The sequence below is a fragment of the Onychostoma macrolepis genome, chromosome 24, assembly GCF_012432095.1.
Source record: "Onychostoma macrolepis isolate SWU-2019 chromosome 24, ASM1243209v1, whole genome shotgun sequence".
In the NCBI taxonomy this organism is placed as follows: domain Eukaryota; kingdom Metazoa; phylum Chordata; class Actinopteri; order Cypriniformes; family Cyprinidae; genus Onychostoma; species Onychostoma macrolepis.
Genome location: NC_081178.1, coordinates 24079169 through 24094572, shown reverse-complemented (window position 1 = coordinate 24094572; position 15404 = coordinate 24079169). Strand labels below are relative to the sequence as shown.

Here is a 15404-nt window from a genome sequence, read left to right as displayed (position 1 = left end):
TCCAGACTTGTTAGCCACATGCACTGTGGCTTCTGACTGGCTGCTGTCGTGTTTATTGCTGTATATTGCTGTACGATCGGCTGTTAGATTAATCCACACGGACTTCAGAGCTTATTGTTATCAACACACATTTTCTCAATATGATATCTTTATCGCCCAGCCCTACCTAGCACCCACCCAGAAATCATTACCGAATGCCAAGCAAACAACCACTCAGAATATCACAGTAACTGCTTGTGTATAAACGTCAGTACAAATGCTTACCTGTGCTGCATCAAAGCTGTGGATATCTTAGTAGTGATGCTCTATGGCAGACCTAGAAAAAAATAAAAAAATAAATAAAATAAAAAAATCAAAGTTTAACAAAACGGCATGTTCACAAAGACAAGCAACTAATGGAAACAGACTGCAATGACTTTGGAAAGAAACCAATGCAACACACATCTCCCGTCCGAAGTGTCTGGCATGAACGCTGGCGACGCCGTTGTTGGACACACCCTCAGCAGTGCACAAAGGGAATGTACCACTGTCTACTCGCCAAAGACAAGCATCTCCCCAGCGATTGTGTGCCATTTGGTTAAATAAATAACCGATGAAGATGACCATTGTTTTAAGACCTCAACACAACGAATGACAGAGGACAGTTTATAGTCAAATGATGTCCGTGCAGTCAAAGCGAGAGATCACTTCCTCTAGAACGATGGCCAGCGATTGTCTATTGTCCAAACATGAGTCAGGAAGATGGGAAAAGGCAGATCCAAAAGTAGGGCACAAACAGCGAAAGCAGGATACGCTGTTTTATTTCAAATGCATTGTACGGGATAACGAGTGCATGCATGGGTAGGAAAAAAACAACAACTAATTTTAAAAGAGCGGACATGGCTTCCCATCTATAAGATCCTGATATCATACCTGACAAACTGAATAGAATCGGAAATGCACCAAAAACGAGAACAATTTCCTGAGGCGATGATTTATGTTGCCATCTAACATATTTTAACATCTTGATATTTTACTACTGTACAGTAGAATGTGCTAAGTAGTAATAATAATAATCATAAATTTACTATTGTACAGTAGAATGTACAAAGTAACAATAACCGTTTTATTTAAAGCTTTATTTTTTTTAAGGATTAATTACACAATTTTTCTTCAATTTTTCAATAGTAAACCTTTTTTGTAAAGCACTCTGTTTAGCAAAAATAATAATAATCAGTATTAAATTTTGATTTGACTGCATTTTAAAAAAGATTAACTGCTTTGATTACCTGATAATAAATTTGTATTAAATCATAAATCCAGAAAATTAAACATTATAGGGAATATGTATTGTTAAAAAATAATTAATTTAACTAATTAAGTTATTTTATGAATTCAATTGATTGATTGATTTAATATAGTAATATAAAAATTTATATAAATTAAAATGGAATCCAGAAAATTCACTTCAAATTAAAACCGAATTTGAGGGGGGAAAAAAAAGGGTCCTAGAAATGTAACTTTGGTCAACTTTCAAAAAAAATGTTGCTAAATTGTAGAAGTTTAATGACTTCCATTAAACAGGCATGCTATCTGATTACTAAAAATGTATTTAACCATTAAAACAGAGTCCAGAAAAATTAAATAAATAAATAAATAAAAAGGAATTTGGGAAAAACATGACTTCATCAAGTGTGCAATTTTGGACATGGATGCATGCATTGCATTGCAGCCTCAGATTTTCACCAGAACAAAGAATCTTAGACAGCAGCATAACGTTTCTTACTGCCTATAAATGCTGCACAAGTCGCTAGGTTTAGGAACAGATCAACACCTCTGTGCGAGACCAAATTGTCTGGTAACCAACATCTTGCTTCTGAACACCCCAAACAAGTATAACAGGAGGTGTTTTCTCAGATAGTGGTTTCTGCGTCGAATGATTTGACACGATAGCTTTTTTGCGATTAAAGTTCTCACACATCTCCAACGTGCACATCTAAGTAAATAAACTCCCCTGCATGGTAAACCAGATCTATATTATGAGTTCTATTACGAGAACTTCAAACCTCTAGCAGTTTCACTAATTAGATTAATGAACGATGGGAGGCAAAGTTAACAACAGTGTGCAGAGACAGTCAGAGACACTCCCCAACTCTGGCAGACAAAGCCTACAGCCCATCCACTCCCACCGCATAGCTGAGTTCACAGCCAGAGAACACAAAGCGAAGGCCAATCATACGCCACACGCTAATCTGACTATCACATTCTCCTTAAACCAGCCTTTTCTCCATCACTGCTTTGTCTCCTGTCATCTGTCTGTTCTTTGGCAGTCTTCTTCATCTCCTTCTTAGGGTGTTCCTGCCAAATAAACATTGGCTAAATACTAGTGCTGTCAAACGATTAATCGCATTCAAAATAAAGTTTTTGTTTACATAATGTGTGTGTGTACTGTGTATATTTATTATGTATATATATATAAAAACACATGCATGTATATATTTAAGAAAAATTTTACATTTATAATCAAATGTACACTATATTTAAATATATTATATGAATGTAAACATATGCATGTAAATATTTTCAATAGATATGCTATATGTGTGTGTATTTATATATAGGCCTACAAAAAAAGTATACACAGTACAGACATATATTACGTAAACTTATTTTGGATGCGATTAATCATGATTAATCACAGTACTACTAAATAGACTACATAATAGCATTGAGTCAAGAATTAGACCACCGCTTAAAAGTTTGGGGATCTTAGCTACTTTTTGTTAAAGAAATTAAAACAGCAAAGATGCATTAAATTGATCAAATGTGAAAGTGCATACATTTATAATGTTACAAAAGATTTATATTTCAAATAAATGCTCTTTTGAGCATTCTATTCATTGTAATTTACCACAGTTTCCACAACAATATTAACATACACAACCGTTATTTATTATTAATAATCATAAATGTTTCATGAGCAGCAATTCAGCATATTAGAATGATTTCTGAAGAATCATGTGACACTGAAGACTTGAGTAATGATGATAATTTGGCTTTGATCACAGGAATAAATTACATTTTAAAATTTCATCAAGTAGAAAACAGTTATTTTAAATTATTGTAATAACATTTTTTAAAACAAATGAATGCATATAAATGCATTTAATAAATGCAATTAATTAAAGCACCTTTTATATACAAATACATAACAGAAAAAAATAGAACAGATACTGAAAACTCAATCTCACTCTAGCACTCTCTATTCTAATTCTATTTGATCTACTTTTATATTTTTTTCAAAAAATAAAATAAAATCAATTTTCTATTCTAACCACTTGTTTTATTTAAAAAGAAACTATTCTTCTTCTGTTCTATCTACTTGTTTTCTTTTTATTTATTATAGGCTAACTGAGACTTGCCACAGCACTTATATATCATTGCTCTTTTGTTGGTTTTGATTGCTTCTATTGTCCTCATTTGCAAGTCGCTTTGGATAAAAGCATCTGCTAAATGACTAAATGTAAATGTAAATAATTGTAACTGTAGAAACACTGACGAAATGCTTTGACGGATATAAAAATAAGGTATCAGACCAATTGCATTTAGAAACATTCCCCTGTAAAGGATGCAAATTTGAGCTAGAAGTGAAGAAAAGGGGAGGAAATGATGCTTGTCATAAAGAGAGACTTCAAAAGCCTCAAGGCCTAAACTCCGGTTCTGATTTTTACCCATTGAAGACACAGCAAACATGCGGATTGAGTCTCAAAGCTACAGAACAGAAGCTCTCTGCAGCTCTTTGCACACTAAAAAAGGAACGCTGTCGGAGTTTATCATCACAAAAGGCACAGAGGGCACCGCTTCTCAGAAGAGCGCTCTTTCAGTGCTTTTATGCTGCTGTCTGATAAACACGTAAGCTTCAAGAAACCTCCAGCCGTGTGCATCTGTGCTCTTCAAGCTGATGGTAAAAGAGACGCACTTCACAGAAGAGAGCAAAACATCTGCATCTGCACTCTAGACACTCTATTGAGGGCAGGAGAACTGAATGAGCCGCTATCCTCCCTCTCCATCTGTCTCTCAGCCCTAAATTCTGCCGTCCCAGAAACCTTTTCGCTCATTTGAGTTGGGGTGGAACAGCACAGATGCGTTTGGTTTGTCCCACAGGTTCATGCGTTTGACATTTACAACCTCGCAAAATGATAAGTCATGAGATAAAAACCTTCATTTTGGAGATACAGATGTAAGCAATAAGAGTACAGTGTTCTATTGTATATTGGGAATAAATGTTTCTTTATTTGTTTTAATACATATAACTTGTATTTACAATATTACTGTCTTAATACACACTAGAAATAATGCTAAAAGTAAATAACTTTGTACAGTATGAAAAATGATATTCATTTTGACATTTACTAGAGGTTATATTTAGTACTCAGATTTGTAATTAAATTATTTGTGTTTTTAAATATTAATGCGTCATGGTACTCTCACGAACGTGCATCGAAGACTGACAGCGAAGGGAAGAAACTGCAGAATAAAGTCATTATTTTTGTTCTCTTTATATGCAAAGTATTCTCGTAGCTTTATAAAATTACGGTTTAACCACTGATATTTTAACGATGTCTTTACTACCTTTCTGGGCCTTGAACGTGTCAGTTGCTTTGCTGTCTATGCAGGGTCAGAAAGCTATCAGATTTCATCAAAAATAGAATAATTTGTGTTTCATAATTTTTATTTATGGGTGAACTATCCCTTTAAATAAGAGTTACTGGCCAACAACAAGTATAATGCATGAAGCAAACTGCCTTTTATACACTCACAGAAATTAAGCGAAATGAAAACATTTTAAATGTACAGTACAAAAGACGGATAACTCTGTTTTGCATGTTTGTAACCAGAGACACTGCTGTAGAACCCGTGTCAAACTTTGTATGCTTTTGGAACTTATGTTTGTAAGTATATATGCAACTCTGTGTAACTCACTGTAATGTCATAAAAATTCAAGCTAAAGCAATGAACTGAACCAACCTGAAGAAGTGTGCTCCCCATTAATTCCTGTTTAGAGCCAATCTGAGGACATCTTCTCAACATCCATCAACACATTCAACAACCCTGATAAGATCAAGAGGAACTGCAGAGGTGATCTGGACCATCTCACTCTCCTCACGACACACGTCTAGTGAAAGCTAACTAGGCCTACAACTGACACGGATAAAAAAAAAAAAAAAAGAAGAAGAAAAAAAAAAAAAAGAATTCACATGTGAAGGCTATGAATGGGCGGCCAAAAAGCACAAAATAGCTCTGTATTATAACCTCTATATAAAGAGGTGACTGACTGAGTCTACTCTAAATTTAAGAAAACTCCAAGTTTGGTCAAGTTCTAAGGCAGTATCACATAAATCCTTCACAGAAATGTCAGATTCACAATGTACTGCATCAAGCTCACTGAAAAAAAAGAAAAAAGAAAAAAATTCTAAAATGGTGGAGGAAGAGAAATGTTGATTATATTTCATTCAACACTGAAAAACAATGAAAAAAAAAAAAGGTACAAATTTGTTTCAATTACAATGTATAGCGATTGTTTGCATACTAATTAGAATACTGAGCTGTTAGCCTAGCAAAATGCTAACACATCAAACGCTGCTGGAATCTAAAGCAAGTTGAGACTTCTCTACATGTCATAAAAACATACTGTTCTTTGTTATATCAAACTGAAAGAAACCAAGACCGGCTCCAAAAAGAGCAATGTTTGATCCATAAACAAATTATTCTTTTTGAGCCAATTCTGTTGAATTAGTTCACAAATCACAATGAACGTCTCATTTGCAAACGACATGCCATCATCAAACGCTCACAGGCGACATCACACACAAAAAAGAAAATAAATATCAAAAGGCAGTTCAATCTTCACTACATTTCATAAAAACATACTAAACTGAAAGAAACCTAAACAACTCGGTAACGCGAGAGAGCAATGTCCGATTTGATAATCATTCTTTTCAATGAACCTGTTGAATCAGTTCATAAATTGCACCGAATGACTCATTTGCGAGTTGAAGGGCTTGTTTTGCAGCTAGTTTTAGCATTTTTTCTTTTTTTAATTTTAATTAGAATACTGAGCTGTTAGCTTAGCGATACGCTAACATCAAACGCTACCGGAATCAAAAGAAAGTCAATTCTCCTGTTCAGAGCTTTATTCGTGTGCATCATAGAGATGCTGCTTATGTAAAACATTCCAAATTCTCAAGGGACCATGCCTTTAATAACAATTAAAATTCTAATTCAAAATTCAAATCAGTCCATCCTTAGTTAGAATGCCATCTTAGAAGGTATCAGTCTACGTAGGCTGCTCACTAGGTTTTGTAACAGGTCCCAGGTTTCACAGATACAAAGCTTTTCAGGCGAGACATGTGAGCGCCTCTGATTCTTATTGTATGTGTAAAGTGCTAATAAATAATTTCCTGGAGGATAAAAACATGCTCAAAATGCACAAAAATTTAAAGAAGCCCCACCTTATCCGAAAACCGCAGGTTTGTTAGTGACCTTTTCCAGTCTTGGCATTGACAACAAAGTTGTGACATATCTTCTTCTTCACATTCCTGCTCGCTGGTTAACAGGTAATCGTGCTTTGTAACCTGCAGTAAGGTTCACCACTCCCCTGAACCTGTTACTACTAACCTGTGCATTCAAAAAGACGAGAGTGTGCACTGCAAACCGAAACAAATGAGGTCTACAGCTGGATTAGTAATGCTGCAACCATTGCGGCAATAGAGCTAGACCGCACATGACACATTCTGCTGCACTTTAAGAGTGCACAGCTTCCTCTCTCTATTGTGTCTAGCTGAGGTGAGAGGGTGATGGCGTCGCTCGCTGCTTCCTTCAGTTCTTCTGCAGCATCTCAGCCCGCCACCAGGGCCTGACGAGCATGCAGCGAGTGCGTGATGAGTGACGGACAGCCGAAGGCGCCCACCCTGGAGATCTGACGGGCTGGGAAACGCTTTCATGTGCCATCACAGACAGATGGGGTCCGAGAGAAAGGGGCGACAGGGGAGTGATGGGTAATGATGAATGGCAGAATTAATGAGGGTTATATTACAGAGCGATGCCACTTTCCGTACTGTGGTATGTATGGCAGTCTCTGCATCATTCAGTGTGTTATGGATATACATTTCACCTGAGGATCAGTAAAGTATATTCATCCATCAGTATACGGATAACACTGAACGTCTCAAGGTGTCTGGACAAACGTTTGCTTTTAAAAACCTACACAAAATATTGTAGGGGTGGGACTCGAATGATTGACGGTAGTATCAGGGACATTATTATGAATAAAAGTATGGTCCATTTTGATTTTTACATTTAAACAGTGGTAACCAGTAACAAAGCATTTTACTTTGCAAGTCTCTTATTTTAGTATTGTTCTTGCACTATTAAAGTATTTATTCATATTTTGAATATTATTCATATTTTAATATTAATAATAATAATAATAATAGTTTAGTGTTTTTGCAATTTGTATTTAGCAATATTTATATTTCAATTTTAGTTTTAGTATTTTATAGCACTAAGTGTGTTTTAGTTTATTTTGTTAAGGTTTTTCCATGTAATATGGAAACTGCCAGTCAAAATTTTGTAATGGTTACAAAAATTTAAATAAATAAAATTGTGAAATATTATACTTTAAAATGACTGTTTTCTATGTAAATATATTTTAAAATGTAATTTATTCCGGTGATGACAAAGCTTCATTTCAGCAGCCATTATTCTTCAGTGTCACATGATCCTTCAGAAATCATTTTAATATTTTTTATTATAATAACATTTCACAAAAATCACTGTTTTTGCTGTATTTTTGATCAAATAAAGGCAGCCTTCATGAGCATAATTATTACAAACCTTTGACCAGCAGTTTATAACTTATTCTAGTTTATTTCAGCTAATCAAATTAATATTTCAATTAATTAACACAATTTTTAAATAGTTTTAGTTAATAAGACTGTGTACTCTAGTTTAGTACATTTTTCGATCGTCTGTACTTCCAGGTATTTGTATTTTGGGAAATTCACTTTACTACAAACCAAAGCAGAATATATTCACAATATATTACTTTACTTCACTACATTTAATAAAAACATAGCTACTGTTCCTTGTCATTTTAAAAAGAAAACACAGAATAGACTATGAGCAGTGCGCCGAAATACAGGCCTAACGCTGTTGTGGTGTGCTTAGGGCGTCCTAAGTTCGAATCTAGACAAGCTCCAAAAAGTGAGAGTCGTGTCAGATTTCCCAGTGAATCATTCTTTTGGGCCGATTACTATTGGGGGAAAAAAAAAAAAAATTCAGTTCACAAGTTGCAATGAATGACTGAATTGGTTATGACCGACTCAAAATGAGTCAAGAACAAGGAGTAATATGATCCTCAAGTGTGCAGAAGATTTGACTAATGCTGCAAACAGTTTGAACGGATCCTGTCTGTGCCAACAATTCCACTGATTCAAATACAGGTTACCTCATAAATCCCATGACTAAACACTGAGCCAGCAGATTGGAAGTACTATGGTTTATGAGGTAGAACTGGCCTTTCTGGTGGACCAGCACGAGCTCCCAGACGCTGTAACCTAATGCCTCTGACAGGGAGCTCAAATCACAGGGCTCTGGTGCCTGCTGGAATGCAATCTGTATGCTTCCCCCTCCAGCACTGCCTCACTTCCTCTGACACATCACACACACACTGATGGACTAGCAGCAGAGGAGCAGAACCTAAACCAGAAGAGTCTGAACTAATGTGGTGGTCACAGGACCTTCATGCAATCAAACAGTGAACACTTTATAGTACTCTACAGGGGATATACATTCTATTTTAGTTCATTTTTAACAGAAGTCCATTTATAATGTTACTCAATGTTATTATTATAAACACAAAACAGTCCATTGTATGCCCTCGACTGCACCTTTAAGACTGCTCTATGTAAATTATTTATGATTGGCTAATGTTTTCAAATGTGAAATAAATAACAGTAGGTGTTGATAAGTAAATGTGGGCTCATGGTTGTTGTCAAAACTGCAGAGATTTCTGAATATGCCGTTTGAGGTTTATTTTCAATATTTCCATTTATTATTGTGATTATAAACAATCTGGTTATATTTACGCATTTGGAATTGCATTCAAACACATTGTATCAGTTATTGGTTTCCCTGGGATTCGAACCCATGACATTCACTATAAAAAAATAATTACCTGTGAATTTAACGGTAAAAGACTGTAAACACGCTACAGTGAAAACATGTTGAATGGTTAACTGTAAGTTCCCCTACTATATACGGTGAAAAACTGTATTTGACATGTAATTTTACAGTAGTATACAGTTTTTGGAAGTGGAAAAAGGACGTATAATTTACAGTGAATAACTGTAAATTGACATTCCCAGAATTCCCGGTTTTATTTCAAACTTGATGTTTTTTGTTTTTGTTGTTTAAATAACTATGTTTCTTAGTTTTTTTTCTTACCAGTTTTGAATATTAGGGTTATATGTTACATCTAATGTTGTTAAATGAATGTTTATTGCATTATGTCAGTTTCATGCATGTTACCATGATGGTGTTTAGTGTTTGTGTGAATGGCACTCAATATATGCACCTTCTATATATGTTAACATTTAAAAGCTGCTTGTGATGGGCTTTGGTTCATCGTGACTTTCTCATCACCACCTGCTATTGGTGGTTATCAGTGTATTACAAAAGGTACAAAACAGATTTCAGTACTTCACAAAGGTTGGTATATTAACATTATATCAGTTAATGAAATTACGGTATTTAAATGTAAATTTAAGTTAAAACAGTAAAACCTAAAATGTTGCTATATATATATATTTTTTTTTTTTTACACACAGCTGCCGTTTTTTTACTGTATATTTTATGGAATCTTTTTTTAGTGTTGGCAATTCTAGCACCATGCCATTTTCTACTTCAGCTTCTCTCGATTTATTAAGCGTAACCGTATGTGATATTGCCCGCTGTTTTTTTTCCAAACCTGAAAACATTTCATTTTAATTTGCAATTTGCATATCTTGCAATGGTAACAAGCCTCCACAAGCCATTATGGTTGCTGCTGCCAGGTTTCAAGAGTTTACATCCACCAATTTTAAAAAATTGATACTTTTCTTACCTATGGCTTACTTAATCTTCCCAACCTGGCAACCATGCACATGCACTTTCTCTATATTACAGAATATACGCTGATGAGCTGAAAACACCAGCAAACAGGTAAGTTGACGTTTATTTTGCTCAAATAAATGTGTACAGCCAGTCTGTTTTCTTTCACACGGTCATCTGAACAGTTATTCTGTACGCAAACCATGCAAGTTGACGTTAATTCTGATTAAATGTAAAAAACAAATTTTTTTTAAAAATAATAATTGCGATTAATAATCATGATTGTATTTTTGAAAAAAATTAATAAATAAATAGTGATTAACTGTTTATCACAGCCCTAGCTGAAATAGCTTTCTTCCACTTTGAAATAAGGTGGATAAAGAGTTATAGAAGCTACTTTTTATATAAATATTTTTTTGGAAACTATTTGCAACTTGTCAGCTTCTACTCGCTGCATGATTCCATGTTATGGAGAAGAGCAGCATTAGCGAATTTATAAATATCTCCTTTTGTGCTCCACAGAAGAAACAAAAAAATTCAGTCTGAAACAACATGAGATTGAGCAAATAAATGACAATTTAAATTTTGGGTGAACTATCCCATTAATTCAAGAGTCACTGAAAATTTTCCATAAGCACGTATCCTATTTTCCTACTTGCACAGCCTTAGAAAAGCTCAAGTTTAAAAACAATGAATCATCTTAAAGAAAACGTGTGTGTGTTTTATCTAGGCCGAGGTTCAGATATCCCATGCCCCCTGTCAATGAGGAAGGCCATATAATATCAGGGCAGCTGAACACACAAAACATGATCATTCAAATAGTCATTTATGTGGTGCTAATATTGACGCGAGGTTTAGAGGAGAAATCCAGGCCTGTTGATTTAGGCAGAGTATGGGGAATGAGTGCTGCTTACGTAAGTGTGTGAAACAGGATGGCCACACAAGCTCCTGGAAGACACAAATTCAGTGTATTAGGCCTTATATAGGGCTCCGTCAGGGGATGACCGCTTGAGACGGACTAGAGCAAAAGTCATACAAGGAAATTGTTCTGTTCACAAAAGGACCTCAATATCTTTGAGCTGAAAACTCCCTTAGGGCTTCCTTTGACATTTTCCATAATAAAACCTCTCATGATCAGACTTATGATCGTGTTAACAGACTTCCAGTGTCTTTGAATAGCTATTGCAATTCATATTTCAACAAACCCCAAACCTTAAGTATTAAACTTTAGCGTGTAACTCGTCATGCAGCTTGTCGAAGCCAGGTGTGCTATTACTTTTGCAAGCATTCACACTGATGCTTTTGCAAAAAAAAATCCTCAATTCCACTTAAAGTACTTTAGAAAACCAGCATTTAGTTGCATTGAGAAGAACCACACATTTTCTATACAAAACGTAAAAACCTAAAAGTATTCATAGCTAAAATTATACTCAGGAGTCAATCGCCAATAGAAGCACTAATAAATGACAAGTTAAAATAAAGTCTTGGCAGTTTTTACATCTCAATCCGGAGTCATTTTTAAGGCCCCCTAAGAATTAGACCAAATGTATTACACCATGTGGTAACAGCATGATCATAATTTAACCACCCGTTTCCCCACAAGGCCCAATAAAATGAATTAACCCTATAGCTGTTTAACCACAGAACCTATTTAGTGCATACAAAATATCCCTGCCTTCTTGCGGAGCCAGATTTTTGCTTATTGACATAAAGCTTGGTCCACTTTGTAGCTTAGATCAGCCAAGAACCAGCCTTTAGGTAAGAAAGGACTTTAACAACTTTAGACAACTTTTAAAATCTGAACTGAATTTCAACATCACACTTGCAGACTTAAAGGCTAAAGGCAGAAATACTCTACTTTAAAGGGTTACTCCACCCCAAAATGAGCATTTTGTCATTAAATCACTTACCCCCGATTCGTTCCAAACCCGTAAAAGCTTCGTTCGTCTTCGGGAACACTATTAAAGATATTTTGGATGAAAACCGAGAGGTTTGTGACTGTCCCATTGACTGCCAAGTAAATAACACTGTCAAGGCCCAGAAAAGTATAAAAAACATTGTCAGAATAGTCCATCTGCCATCAGTGGTTCAACCGTAATGTTATGAAGCTACGAGAATACTTTTTGTACGTAAAACAATTCGTCTCCTCTGTGTCAGCATAGCGCCATTTTGGAGAGTATCCGCTGCACGCAAATAGCGTACGACGCTGTTCTGTGTCAGCCGCAACACAAGGATACACCGTTTTCGTTCAAATCAAAGCGTAAACAAACGTAGAAGACGTATCCGTGCGATGATTCCATCCAGTTGTATAAGTTGATTTTCAGCTGTCCAAATCTCAGTATTCAAAGTTCAGTATGTACATTAGTACAGTATGTTTAAGTTCAACTTAAATCTGACAACGCATCTGTAATATGGTTTGTTATAAATAACGCGTAAAAAACAAACAGGGTTCGGCTAATGTATGTTTCTGTTGATGGATGCGCATTCTGGCTTCCCAGTACATTACAACAACAGCGATGAAAAAAAACGTGGACAAACCATTCACTCTTGCTCAATGCGAGTGGCGTATGCTGGAATATGAGCAGTCATTTATTCCGTCCTGGTGGTGAGACCTGAACAGCACACGTTGATATCTGTGTTTAAACTAAACTCATTTAAACTGAGCCAGAGGACGCGAGCTTGTGTGCAGTGAGAAGATTTGTGCGTGCGCTCATTCGAAGCGCACAATCCCGTATCTCAGAACGCGTGCAAATATTAAGCTCTCTCTGAAGTATTGTGTTTGACTGGACAAATTCACACAAAAATTATGCCAAAATTCCCGTCTTGGCAAGTATCCAATAGCAGACATAGCTGGCTGAACGTACTGTATCAGTGCATTCTCTTAAAGTGACAGCACTTTCTTAATATTAATCATTGAATACTATGAATTTCTACTACTCCTTTCACCTACTAGGGCTTATATAATATAGGAGGAGGCATATTTAAATGCAACAATTGTTTTCATCCGTCATGCATCTCCTATCAACAATGCACATGTTTCTGTGAACATCTTCAATCCTCAGCCATTATTGTATGATGCCCAGTTTTACTTCTGTAAACATATGCAATAGTGCGCATGTGCATGTTTGATAATGTGTGCAAAACTGCAAAATACCCGTCAAAATACTTCTCTCAGCTTCATCATGAGGATGAATTCACTGCCGCAGTCAAAATATCTGCTGATTTATAAACCGTGAGACCTGCCACAATGGCAAACAAACACATTAGTGCACTAAATCCTGCAGCAGAGAAGTGTAAAAGAGTCATTTCACACAATGAACACCTGTTTTTCCCTTGGCCTATTTTACAGATCAAGGTCAAATGCTTAAATATTTCAGTTTCTCTGTTTCTCCCGCTCAAACACACGTGACACACCACTTCAGGTGCATTGATGTTAGTTACAGTACAAAACCTGTATAAATCACAAACACAAACTTTCAACATGAAACAGTAACTGTAAATGAGATGTATTTCCATGTAAAACAGGTTGCTGAAAACCCAAAAGTGTCAAACAAAGCTTGTTTTTTTTTATCCATCAGGAACTGATTGTAGTGTAAGTTTGCAGTGGATTGTGGAGGACTACATCCCTCCTGATACACCGTCGGTGCCCAGTGGTTAAAATGCATGCAACCAAGTTGACGTTACTACGTTCAGATGAAAGATTATGAAAAACAAACTTTATTTTTTTCTTTGGAACAACGCAAATAGTGTGCTATAAGACAAGTAACGTGTTATGAAAGTAAATAGGGTCAAGTTTGATTTCATGTTGCCTTCAAGTCATCTAACAAGGTGAACTCGGGAGTCTGTGACTGATTTTCAGGCCCTATAAGGCCATGAAACATTGAAATACACAGAGGAAATGCCACAACGGACCCCTCTATCATGGTTTAAAACAAACCATAATAAACTATGAGATGCTTACCAAAAGATCTCTGAATACAGAACTGAAAATTGCATTATAACCATAAACGCATTTTCTATTACCACTTTGTTCTCCTTTATTTCTTCTTTAAAACATACAACGATTAATAATAATGAAAAATAAAAAATAAAATAATTATCAATGTTAAAATAATCTGTAAACTTGCCTGCCGGCCACTTTTGAACCTGTGGGCTTTCAGAAAAGAAACTTTTCAAACACACATTTAACACTTAGTTTAACAATGTCCAAGATTCATCATAGAAGAATGCAGTAATTTCTGCAATTTCTTTTAAACCAACAAATATCATTTGCAATTTCAAATTTATATACACGTTTGTCTTGGTAAACAAGTGCACTAAAATTTGGAGAAACTTCATTCGTTGCATCGATGCATCGTGATGCGGACGTGATCGATTCTGCATCAATGCAGTAATAGACCATAATCGATTATAGCATATGATGTCATCCACATACGCGCTTGTCACGCGAGTATTAAAAATGCACTCTCTGTTTTAAAATCTGAGCTTAGCTTTTTCCCACATATGGCACGTGTGCGCGCTACAGACAATCATTGCACAGAATATGCGCTGTGAGACAAGTGCTTACACTCACTATTATTTTAGTCTTTTACTTTAGATATGCTTTCATTTCTACCGTTTGGAATGCAGTACATTAGATGCACGAAACTCACGCACTGACAGACTTTCACGTGCGCTTTGTGTTTGTTTGTCCTGAAGCTCGTGGCAGCGATAAATGCACTTGCATCTACTTTTATGATACGAAATTGATGTAAACACAGTTATGTTTTCAGAACAGAACAAAACATCTGATATGTGGAAATAGATCTGTGCATTAAAGCTGCCAGTGTCTATAATCTCATCAGCAGAGGCGGACAGTAGTACTTAAGTACACTTTTTGAGTATTATTTTTTTCTGGAAACTTATGACTTTAACTTCACTACATTTGAAAGACAAATATTGTACTATTCACTCCACTACATTTCTATCAAGGTCCTCGAAGTAGAAAGTCATTACTATAGCAGCTTTGAAAGTCAGTGGGTGATTTTTTTCTTCTCTAAAACATTACTTTCTTTTTTTCAGACAGTTTATCAGCAATCACTCTTGTAGGGCTACATGAAGTGATTTCCCAGCATTTTTGTGAACACTGACCAGTTGCAAATGTGATATTTACAACAATTCAATAATAAAAAGTTAATAATGTGGTATATATTAGACGCAATATTGTGAAAATATTACCTATAAAGCCACAGAAGAACTGTTGTGCGTGTCCTAATTAAACACAACAGGTGTTG

General features: G+C 35.6%; 1 protein-coding gene across 3 annotated transcripts in view; it reads right to left on the bottom strand.

The window, feature by feature from the left end:
• The window catches only part of nck1b (NCK adaptor protein 1b), a 39537-nt gene that overhangs the window by 16457 nt on the left and 7676 nt on the right, over positions 1-15404 (bottom strand). Inside the window, exons 1-2 of one of the 3 annotated variants that reach the window (XM_058764835.1) lie at positions 6492-6640; positions 265-316 (exon numbers count right to left, since the gene is read on the bottom strand). The exons of 1 other annotated variant lie outside the window; for it this stretch is intronic. The gene's annotated coding sequence lies outside the window, so the exon portion shown is untranslated. Of the gene's footprint in view, positions 1-264; positions 317-6491; positions 6641-15404 lie in introns of those variants that run through there. One more of the 3 variants, XM_058764834.1, reaches the window with a different exon arrangement.